The following is a 12,447-nucleotide window of genomic DNA, read 5'->3' as shown; positions in this document are numbered from 1 at the left end:
TGCAATAAACTTTTATTTTACATGAACTGATGAAAAAAATGTCAAGAAGGGTAGTATTTATGGGTAAAGAAGAGTCACAGGGAAATTAAAATCCTAAAGCTTTATTTATACATTAAAAAGAAGCAGCAGCGGAGGAAATAAGCAATTACAGTAAGTTCAAATGAGATAATGGTAGATGCTTTTTCCAGCTATTTAATTAGGAGAATCTGCAGGCTAGGATAGTTGTTTTGAAGCTCTGCATGAATACAAATGAGCACATCACATTACAGCAATGTCAATCCAAGAGCATAATATTTTAGTATTACCATTTTTTTCAGGGAGAGAAAGAACTGCTTTCTAAATACAATGGTGTACCGCTTATTAATATTTAGATGTCGTACACCCTCAGCTTTCCAGGGGAGCCATGAAAGGGCATCTGACCATGAGTAGCAACCAAAACAGCCAAGATGACAGAAGATAGGCTGTGATCAACATACTCACTATTGCAAAGAAAGTGGCATCTCACTGCCCTGGTGGGGATGGCTATAAAAACCAGTATCAAAACCAATACTGGAAGGTGAGGATAAACTAGGATATTTTGCACAGAAACCAACAGTCCTGCCTGCCCCAGCCTTCTCTGAGCACACACCAAGGCACACACTCAGGATTAGCACAATAGTTTAGTTTTTCCCAAATCTGTAATAAGTGACTCTTAAACATTAAAATGCAATCTCAAAGAAAAATACATTTGGGAAACACTATACAACATATGTCCTCTTGGAGAGTCTCTTTAGGACAATAAAATCCTGTAACAAACATTTATCTTTGTTTCATACTCACTTGTCATGGACTGAATTGCATCTTCCCAAAATGTATTGGTTGAAGCCCTAACCCTCAATGTGACTATTTGTAGACAGGGCCCTTAAGGAGGTAATAATGGTTAAGTAAGGTCTTAAGGGTAAGGCTCTAATCCAACAGGACTGGAGTCCATATAAGAAGAAGAGACACCAGGAGTGTGCACACACAGAGGAAAGGCCATGCGAGGACACAGCAAGAAGGTGGCCATCTTCAAGCCAAGAAAAGAGGCCTCACCAGAAACCAACCCTGCCTGTACCTTGATCTTGAATTTTTCAGATAAAAAATAAATAAAATAAATTTATATTGTTTAAGCCACCCAGACAGTGTTTAAGCCACCCAGACAGTGTTTCTCTTGTGGCAGCCTAAACAGATGAATACGCCAGTATTTCTCAAACTTATTTGAACACAGAACACTCAAGTCTCCAAAATCGTAGTAACAATTCTCTCTCTCTCTCTCTTTTTTTTTTTTTTTTTTTTTTTTGAGGCAGTCTCACTCTGTTGCCCAGGCTAGAGAGCAGTGGCATGATCTTGGCTCACTGCAACCTCCACCCCCCAGGTTCAAGCAATTCTTCTGCCTTAGCCTCTCTAGTAGCTGGAATTACAGGCGTGCACCACCATGTCCAGCTAATTTTTGTATTTTTAGTAGAGATGGGGTTTCATCATATTGACCAGGCTGGTCTCAAACTCCTGACATCAAGTGATTTACCCGCCTCGGCCTCTCAAAGTGCTGTGATTACAGGCGTAAGCCACTGCACCCAGCCCGTGACAACTCTCAAAACAGCTCAGAAAATGTTGTTCAAGGTAATTCAAAGAATTAGCTTATTGCTGTCTCTTCATACCTAGGAGTAAACACCTGGACTTTTACATAGAATACGTAAACATTTATATAAACGTAGAATAGGATTGTTTTCTCAGTGTTCACTCTCTTTATTAAGAAGCCAAGTAAGAAATGTATCTATGAAAACTGTTTACTTTTTGTAGCAATGCTTAAAAGATTTGACTTCATTTATCTAAAAGCCTCCAATATACAGAACCACTCTTTAACAGTAGTAATATTCGTGCTTATTGTGGACACTTATTTAGGCACTATGTTAAGAACGTCATGGACACTAGCTCATGTGATCTTCCCAACAGCCCCTGGCAACAGATACATACAATCAATCCTTCACATCTGTAAGCTGCACATCTACAGATTCAATCAAGAGCAGATCAAAAATATTTGGAAAAAATAATAATTAAAAATAATACAACAGTAAACATAATACAAATTAAAAATACAATATAGCAACTATTTACATGTTATTTACATTGTATTAGGTATCATAAATAATCTAGAGATTATTTAAAATATATAGGAGGATATATGTAGGTTACATGCAAATACTATTTTATATAAGGGACTTGAGTATCCACATATTTTGGTATCCATGAGGGTCCTGGAACCAATCCCCTGTGGACACTGAAGGATGAGTCTACTTGATAAAGAAACTGTGAGAAGGAAGAAGGTGTTGACCAAGACCATACAACTAACAAGCAGCAGATCTGGGACCCAAATCCAGGTCCTTTAAAGCCACCGTCCATGTTCTTGCCCATGCTGCTCTACGCTGCCTTAATTCCTTCAATTCCTTCCTGGGGGAACTGATCTAAGTCAAGCTTGTCACTCAACAATGGTCAGTTCTTTAGGTAAACAGTGACAGCCTTCAGAGAGGAAAAGTGAAAAAGGATACATTAGGTTAGAATGAAAGCAACCTTCACATCAAATTGGGCCACCTATATGATATTGATTAGTAAACAAACACAAAAAAATAGCCAATACAGCCGGTCCCTTAAAGCTGGGTAAGGTCTCTCTTCTTTGTCCTCAGGCTCATCATCACACTCCTTGCATGAGAGGTTCACTCAGAGGTAGGCACAAGGAAACTCTAACGGAAGAATCAGCTAGACTCCTAGTTGGATCAGGCTCAGTAGAGTCCTCTGTGGGGCAGGGGGACATGTGGCCTGGCCCAGTAGAGCTCTGACTAATGCTATTGCACCTCACAGATTCTCATAAGTCATACTGATAATGGCAATGGTGTCTGAAAAATCTCTTTAGCCAGCCAAGCATTTTTTAATATACTCTGTATCACCAATTTAAAAAAATATTTATATTATTCTTTATGCTTATTAATAAACCTTTTCGAATAGATTTCTATAACATCTTATGAAGATGCTGTATCTGTCTCTGAAAGAGAGAGCCCTCACTTGGGTGCTTTGAATGATAACAACTACCTGTATTAGTCAGAGATTACCAGAGAAACAGAACCAAGAGGCATGCGCGTGTGTGTCGTGTATACGGAGAGACAGAGAGAGGTTTATTTTAAAGAATTGGCTTGTGTAATTGCAGAAGCTTGGAGAGTTCAAAATCTGATGGGGTAGGCCAGCAGGCTGGAGACTCAAGAAAAAGCTAGAGTTCAAGTCCAAAGGCAGTCTGCTGATGAACCAGGAAGAGATGATGTTACAGAAGCAGCTCAAAGGCAATCTGCCAGCAAAATTCCTTCTTGCATGGAAGATGTCAGTCTTTGTTCTATGAAGGCCTTCAACTGAGTGGATGGAGTCCATCCACATTATGTATACTAATCTGCTTTACTCAAAATCCACCTTTTAAAACTTTAATCTCATTCAGAAACACCTTTACAGAAACATCCAGAACAATGTTCAGTCAATATCTGTGTACTGTGTCCCAGCCAAGTTGACAACAAATAAAATTATCATGCCACCCTAGTAATAACTACTCATACCTTATACAGCTTATACTAAAGTATTTTAAATAAATTTCTACACAGTACTCATGAGACTAAACTAAGATTCTATAACAAATACCGCTACACAGACACACTAAAATCCAGGGGCTTAAAGAATACATTTATTATCTCATGTAGCAGTCCAGGGTGAAGACTCTAGGTCAAGGGCTCTCTGCTCCATGGAATCACTGAGAGAGCCAGGACCACAGCAGCCATAACTCTGTACCAGCTTCCGAGACTACTCTGGCCACTAAAGCCCACAGGCATAAGGCATAAGGCATGGAGAAGGACATATAGAGGCTCTGTTTGCCAGGCTGGGAAATGGCCCATATCACTACAAGTGAAACTGGGTAATGACGTCAGCTGTGTTCCCAGGTAGGAGAATGGGAGAACTAGTGGTCTCCACCATACACACATGGTGTGTGTGATAGCTGGTGGTGGCAGAAAGTGAAAGTGCCATCAATATATTAACTCAACATTAATACATTTCATTTTCTTCAGAGCACTTTTCTCTCTTCAAAATTATCTTTTTTGTGTACTAGTTTATCTGGTTTGCAGCGATTGGGAGGAGACAAAACAGCAGCTCAAAATGTGAGCCATTAAAAATCAACTTCATATTCTTTAAGCACCTGGATTTCAGTGTGTGTGTATAGAGGGTATTGGTTACAGGATATTAGTCTACTCTTATGAGTACAACACAGATGCATGAGAGTCATCAGACTGCCTGGGGTTCATCATGACACCTCAACTTACTACCTGTGTGACCTTGGTCATGTGGTTAAACTCTAGGAGTCTCTGTTTTCTTGTGTAAAAATGGAGATAATACCATACTGAATGCTATGGGGGGCTGCCCAGACAGTCCCACTTCAGTGGTATTGCATCTATCCCCAACTGCTAGAAATATTGACAGGTGATGGCTCTCAGCTGATGAGAAATTGTCTTCCCCAGGGTAACACCTTCTGCTGGAGGCATCTATATCTAATGACCATTGATGGGGTGTGTGGGTGGGGAATGGGGATGTATAAAAGCCTACTGTCTTTGCCTCAAGAAGATACAACTCTCAGGTGGGTGAGGTGGCCCATGCCTGTAATCCCAGCACTTTGGGAGGCTAAGGTGGGCAGATCATGAGTTCAGGAGTTTGAGGCCAGCCTGGCCAACATGGTGAAACCCCATCTCTACTAAAAATGCAAAACTTAGCCAGGCGTGGTGGCGCACACCTGTAATCCCAGCTACTCCGGAGGCTGAGGCATCAGAATTGCTTGAACCTGGGAGGCAAAGGTTGCAGTGAGCCAAGATTGTGCCACTGTACTCCACCCTGGGCAACAGAGCAAGACTCAGTCTCAAAAAAAAAAAAAAAAAAGATAAATTAAAAGAAGATACATCTCTCGAAGGCCTTCCCAGCTCAAGCACCCAGTGGAATCTGCTGAGATCTTTGCTTCAGTGACGTCTTAGTGCACTTCCTTCCTCTCCCACTGCCTCCCAGTCTCACTGTCTTTACTCCCCACAGGTGTTGATCACAAAGGCATTCACCAACAAACTTTCTGCATGTACATCATATGTCTCCACCTCAGTGTCTGATTTCTGGAGAATTGACCTAAGGCTTGTGTGAATTAGAGGAAATAAGCCTGAAAAAGCACTCAGAACAGAGCATTGTACATAGTAAGCACTCAATGAATATTTGTTGAGTTGAAGGAATGAATGATGCTTTGTCCATATTGTAAATAAAAACCATTAAACAAGAGAGGTTAAGAGAACATCCATTACCACATAAACTTATCCATGTCTGAATTATATGGATAACAAAATTTAAAAGAAAGTTCGCACAGTTATTTGTAATATTTCAATGCTATTATTTTATAACCAGAAAAAGTCTTCATGATGTATGATTCTAGCTACAAACTGTGCAAGAGAAAGCTGTGAAATCAAGAGCCATGCATTATCAAAATTTTTTATTTTGTCCTAATTTTAGATCAGTTATGTTATTCTTCAGATCCGCATGACAAGTATTGAAATGGGAGTGATAGGCAATTTTTGTCACCCTAATTTTCTTGGAAACCTACAAACTGTCTCATTTCTCACATTTGCCCTTCAATTCTGATTCTTGCTGCAGACTCAGTAAAGATGTAAAATCTCTTACATCTCTGTACCCTTGCTAGCACCAATGTGACAGACACACAAATATCTGGGATGCACTTTTCATTTTCCTGCCTCCAAGGCTGTTTACATCACCATTCAAGTCAGCTTGCTTCCTCCTTAGAGTGCTGCCTTCACTTTCAATCTTGTTCACCTTGGGGTTTCATTTCTCACAACGGTGTTACATATTCTGAATATGAAGAGGATATTAAATTAATGTATTCCCCAGACCACTCAAAGCAACTTTTAAGAAACAACCACTAAAAGAGTTCATCTGCCAACTCCCAAGTGCTGCGAGCACTCTGCCTTTGCATTCATTTCCCTCCCATGCAAATATGCACACAGCCCACAAGGAAGGAGGCACAATTACCAGCCTTAACCAGATCAATCTCCCAAAATTCAATGTCAAAGAAACATCCCAGAATGTCAAAATTTACTTGCAGGCAACTCATCACCCCTTCTGAGATGGACTACATTAATTCACAGGAGAGAATAACCTTCTCGGAGACACACATTTACATTACATAAAGCAGAGTTGAAAATAATCATGCTTCTCCACGAGCAAATGACAGTTACATAAGGATATTCTTCTACTTTTTGTGTGTCACTCATAACACTGCTTTCAAAATTACATCTGTGGAGAGGATGCTTGGAAAGGCAGTGCTGTTTGCTACAAGCATTGTTCAAAACCACTCACAAATGCCTTCACCTTTTTCCTTCTTCTAAGTACACCTTGCTTAATTTTAGTATGTGTTATCCTCTCAAAAAAAAAATCACGTCAAAAACTTTCACCCTAGAAAGGTTTCTCAGAACATTTCCCCTCTGAGAGCTTTAAGCAAAGATTGTACATTAAATGGTTTCATAAAAGATCCTGAATAAAGGCTATTATCTACATGTAACATTCACTCTCACTATATCTCATGATCTAATGACATAAAGCAGTTTATTGGTCAATATCACTGGCCAAAGACAGAGACAGAGGTATGACTCCAGCCATCTGGAAATCTATTATCAAGGCTAATGCATATGCCTTTCATTTCTAAAGATCTGGTTTCAGTTTCATCAGTTAAAAGTGAATTGGGTGGTCTTGTCTTACCCACATTAAAGAACCATTATGCAGTTTAGCCTAACAAAACACCATCAGTCATGAACATCATTTAGCAGAAGTCAACCTAGGTAAAATGTCCAGTCTGTTAAGTATGCCTCCTTCTCTAACCTCTCATTCCCTGATCAGGCTAATCATGGGCAAAATTATAAAGTAGGCAGAGTTAGTTTGAGGTTATTTTCAGTCTATTAGTCAAAAGCACAGAGTGGGAGACACAGATACAGATTTCAGAATGGAGCAAGAGACAAAAATACGCATCCTAGTCCTAGCTAGTCACTACCTCTCTGGGGCTCAGTATCTTCAGCTGTAAAATGGGGATAACGACCACCCTCAAACTTTGAGGGCTCCTGGAATTGAAAGGTTCCCTTATCCCCATCACAGGACATTAGACGGAGGTGTGGCTCACTGCCCCACCACTCAAACCCCTAGAGAAGTGACCATATACACCATGGAATACTATGCAGCCATAAAAAAGGATGAGTTCATGTCCTTTGTAGGGACATGGATGCAGCTGGAAACTATCATTCTCAGCAAACTATCGCAAGAACAGAAAACCAAATACCGCATGTTCTCACTCATAGGTGGGAATTGAACAATGAGATCTCTTGGACACAGGAAGGGGAACATCACATATTGTGGGTAGGGGGGAGTGGGGAGGGATAGCATTAGGAGATATACCTAATGTAAACGACGAGTTAATGGGTGCAGCACACCAACATGGCATATGTAACAAACCTGCACATTGGGCACATGTACCCTAGAACTTAAAGTATGAAAAAAAAAAAAAACACCATAGGGGAAACATGCAGATGGCAGGTGCAGAGGCCATGGGGAGTGTTTTTGGGCTCTGGCCCCATGGCTGCATCTAGGGGTGGGTGTCTGCGACTCCCAAAGCCCAAGTGTCACGTGAGCGTGTGTTACAGTGTGCTCTTTCAGCTTTGCCATCTGCAGACAGCTTGTGTTAATCAGCTCAATAGACCCTCTGCCTTATTGCTAGGGCAGGGGACCAGTGTGACAGCCTGAGTTCTTGCCCATTGTATCAGAAGAATCGGATCACACGTGGGCTGGAAGGATGAGTGCAAGGTCTTATTGAGTAATGGAGGTGGCTCTCAGCGAGATGGATGGGAGAAGGAAGGAGGGGATAGAGTGGGAAGGTGATCTTCTCCTGGAGTCAAGTGCCCAGTAGCCGAACTCTTCTCTGACCGCCCCAGCTGAACTCCTCTTGGTGTCCAGACGTCCCTCCTCTTCTCTCTTTCTCTGCTGGGCCGCCCCACCACTCTCCGCCACTCTCTGCCTCTCTGTTCCTCTGCTCCTCTCAATGTCCAGCCGCTTGTTTTTCTGCCCACTAAGGTCTCAGGTTTATATGGACACAGGATGCAGGGTATGACGGGCCAGAGTGGTCTTGGAAAATGCAACATTTGGGCATGAACACAGGAGTGTTTGTTCTCACTTAGGTCTGTGGGCACAGGCCCCAGGGTGGAGCCCTCCTCAGGGACCCCGCCTTTCTCTACCCAGCACTTCCCTGCCCCCCTCCCATATCAGAATGATCAAAAGAACATATGGCTATGAAAAGCCATACATCATTTGCAAATAACAAGATTACTACTATCCTTTCTTGCCCTCATTTTTACTTTCCACATTTTCCATATGGCCCTCCCCATCTACAGAGACCCGGTGCTCTCCCACTGTCTCCTCCCCTACCTGGATTTAGCTGCCGTCAGTCCTGCATCCTGGGTCTTGCCTGTCCCCTAAGTATCAGTAATATTTCCCTGCTAATTTCCCTTCTTACAAGGTGTGATCTCTGCTATGTGTTAACTGGTCAATCTGGGAAGCTCTTATTCCCTATGGTATCAGAAAAAGTGCTGCCTTGCCAATTACTTATTAGAGACCCTGAATTTTCCAGAGCAATTTCAATTCTGGCACAGGATGGCTAGGAATGCACAGAAGTGAAGGTAGAGCTTTTGTCAGTTTTCAAACCTGGGCTGGTGAGGGTGGTGACTTACTCGATATCACTCTAGGTACCAGGCCTGGGAATCCAGGACCAGCCTAGACCTAGAGAAAATAAAGGTGACTACCATACATCCATATCACACACTCAGTGTGACTCTCTACATTCCCGGACCACAGGGAACTCTGTAACAATGTCTCACCTGTGATTCTCAGAGACAGGCCTCAGTTTGGAACTTCCTACCAGCAGCATATCCATTGTTTTCCCTTTTATTTATCTCATGTTACCTCAGATACATTAGTTGGTTACATAGAAATCAGATCAGCTCAAAATTATCCACTTGTGGATTGTCGGTGAATTTATTTTTACCCAAATAGGTTTCTCCATATATCCATCAATGCTGCTGGGTCACTTTTCCATAGCCACAACTTGGTTTGTTCTCAGGAAATGCAAGCTACGGTTTTTATAGATCTGAACCAAACCACTAGAGAGATAACCATACTGCCCTGAAATCATATCCAGTTAAGTGTGCATCTCACTTTTTTCCTGTTTTTTCATAACCAGAAAAACTCTTCATCATGTGTGATTCTAGTTGCAAACTGTGCAAAATGAAAGCTATGAAATCAAGAACAGAAATGGAAATGTTTTCATATCAGCACCTGCATGGAATATCCCTGGCTGTTGCACTCCCACCTTCACCCCCACCATTCAGGAAGAACCAGTGTGATCAAGGTCATCCTATGAGGGCAGAGCCCTGGCACGAAAGCACAAAACTCTCCCACTCCCTCACATCAGCTTGTCCCCCAACACACACACCCATTCCTAAGTCAAGGAATGATTTAATTTGTAATGCACAATTTAATTTGCTTCGCACATTACATCACTTCTCTATACACTTTAAGGAAAAAACTTACAAGAAGAAACGAGAAGAGTTTAAGACCTGGTGAGGAGTGAGATGATGGGTTCAGGTGCAGGGGCCACAGAGGGGTTGGCTCAGTGACCAGGGAAGACAGAAGAGCAGGTGTTAATGGCTGCTTGTGCATATGGGGACCTGAAGGCTTTCTTAGTACCAGACAACCCCCACCCTCAACATTCCTTAGCTGAGAGCCAGTTCTCAAACTTTCTTAAGCATCAGGAATAACAATAATAATTAGGGAGCCTACTAAAAATTCAGATTATCATGCCTCATCCCCAGAAATGGGTCCATAGGTCTGGATTTGAGGCTCTGCATTTTTAACAGGTACCAGGTACTCCAGGTTATTCTGCTGCAGGTGGCCAGAGACCCACACCTTGAGATCTTCTGGCCATTGGCCTCATTCAGTAGAGCAAAGCATGCAGTGAGCGACTTCGAGGAGAAGGCTCAGGGCCTTATGAGTGGAAATCCCACATGCAAGCATGATTCCACGGAAGCTGTATGTGAAAACACTCGAAGAGAAGGGTGTTACTCGAGAGCAATCAGCCGACATGTGACAGCTACACTATATGTTTGCCTAAAAGGAGGTGTTACGGTGTCTAATTCTTACCTTTAGACAATTTTAAAGATGGATTCTATGATCCTTGAGCACTTGAAATTTTGAAACAGGGGAAAGATATCTAAGAACAATCCCTATAAATAATAGCAATGAATAGGTGTGAAGAGTGACTATATTTGGCCACAAAGTGAGCTGATATAGGCATTTCCCCCAACTTTAGAGGAGCACTATTTCTGTATTCTTTTTACTCCTACAAGATATACATGATGTTTACATTGTGCTTTGTGTTATACAAAGAGTGGATACTTAAAACAGGCCTAGAATTTTTAAAACATAAAATAAACGCCTATGTTGTTCATTCTATTCAGTTGACTATCTCAAAACAGAATATTCCAGCAGTGATATCCCCTTTGGGAAACTCAATTTTGAAGTACTCAAAAATAGTAATGTGGATCCAAAAAGATTCACATTATTTCTAATATTCTATAAAGGCAATCTTATTTCCCTAAGTTAAGGCCATATGGGCTAATAGTACATACTCTTAAGCATTTGAGTATATTAAAAATCTTTTAGCAAGATATAAGGAAAAATAATAGCAGAGGTCCTCAATAGGAAAAAAAAAAAAAAAAACTGGGGAAATTTTATTTCAGAGGAATAACTCACTCTTCAGCTATATCCTGGTAACAAGTTTACTTAATAAAGAGTCAAATTCATTGCACAATTAAAAGGCTTTGGAAATGTTCTGCTCAAGATCTATCTCTGGAAGCACAAATCACTACATCTGCCATGGAATCACATGCAATGTCAGGTTGGATTTTTGTTTTTTAATGATTTTATTTTGGTCTCAACAAAGTAAGGCCGGAAAGATAGCACAAGACAGAGAAGCTGTCAGAAAAATGAGCGCATTCCAAAAACCAAATAAGCTGTCTCCCCAAAAAAGCATCACTTTCTTTGTTGTTTATCATATGCTAAAGGGATTTGCATATTGTCTTTCAAGGTGGAACTTTCTACTGCATTTGCATTATCTTGAGAGCCAGTGGCTGCCCCCTCTGCATGCTGTCTTGTTGCTATGGAAATGAGGGTGTACAGTAGGACAAGGAGCAAAGGTAACGGGCTTTAAACAGAACTATTAACAAGAGAGTCATCTTGCTCTGTCACCCAGGCTGGAGTGCAGTGGTGAAATCTCAACTTACTGCAACCTCTGCCTCCCAGGTTTAAGCGATCCTCTTGCCTCAGCCTCCCGAGTCGCTGGGATTACAGGCACATGCCACCATGCCTGGCTAATTTTTGTATTTTTAGTAGAGACGGGGTTTCACCATGTTGGCCAGGCTGGTCTCGAACTCTTGACCTCAGGCGATCTGCCCGCCTCGGCCTCTCAAACTGCTGGGACTACAGGTGGGAGCCACCACACCTGGCCAAAAAAAATTAACTACTTTTGTAATCCTCCCTGTAATAATATCTAGCAATAAAGACACTTAAGCAAACTGATTTTATTTTTTTAAACCTCAATATAAAATCATAGAGTATCTGTTACACAGCTTGGATTTGATTTACTTGCTAAATGCCTTTAGCTTTTCATGTATAAAGAGACTGGTTTAAAACTGACCACACTAAATTGGTAAAAGTCATGTCAGATTCCTCTCACCCATAGAGAAGTTTCTAAGACTCAAGTTATCAAAAGTGAGTGGTTAACCTAGAAGTCATTCTACTCTGCTGTGAAATGTGTGTGTGACCCTAGACAAGTATGTTGAACTCTCTAAATCCTTGTTGCCTTCTCTGGAAAATAAGATAATACCACTTACATTACAAAACTGTATAGAGATTTGACCTAATGAAAAGTCTGGCATATGATAGGCATTTGACAAATGCAAGCATGGTGGCGTTAAAACCGATTTCCTCAGCACACATCAGCTGAGTAGAGGAGACAGTTTAGGGGATCATAGTGGGTGGCAAGACAGTTGGGAGAAAAGGATCCAGGCTTGGCCTAAAATTTGCTGTGAATAATTCATAAAGTTAGTTATCCACAGAAGCAGATCATCAAGCATTGGCTATACATGGAAAAGGGCTTTCCCTACCCATCCAAGATGAAGGCCCTCCTGGGCATGACAATTCCAGGTTGTGGTTTGACTCTGAGCACTGGGGATGTTGGCTTTCGCTGCAAGCTTGGCTATTCAG

At 41.4% G+C, this 12,447-nt stretch overlaps 1 long non-coding RNA gene across 1 annotated transcript in view; it reads right to left on the bottom strand.

Annotated features, from left to right (window-relative positions):
- LOC105524133 overlaps positions 1-12,447 on the bottom strand; it is a 170,200-nt gene that overhangs the window by 104,344 nt on the left and 53,409 nt on the right. Inside the window, exon 2 of the long non-coding RNA XR_001003702.1 lies at positions 5,823-5,937. This is a non-coding gene — a long non-coding RNA (uncharacterized LOC105524133). The remainder of the gene's footprint in view (positions 1-5,822; positions 5,938-12,447) is intronic.

This window comes from Colobus angolensis, unplaced genomic scaffold, assembly GCF_000951035.1.
Source record: "Colobus angolensis palliatus isolate OR3802 unplaced genomic scaffold, Cang.pa_1.0 Scaffold49, whole genome shotgun sequence".
In the NCBI taxonomy this organism is placed as follows: domain Eukaryota; kingdom Metazoa; phylum Chordata; class Mammalia; order Primates; family Cercopithecidae; genus Colobus; species Colobus angolensis.
The sequence above is the reverse complement of the archived record's forward strand: the minus strand, read 5'-3'. Positions and strand labels throughout refer to the sequence as shown.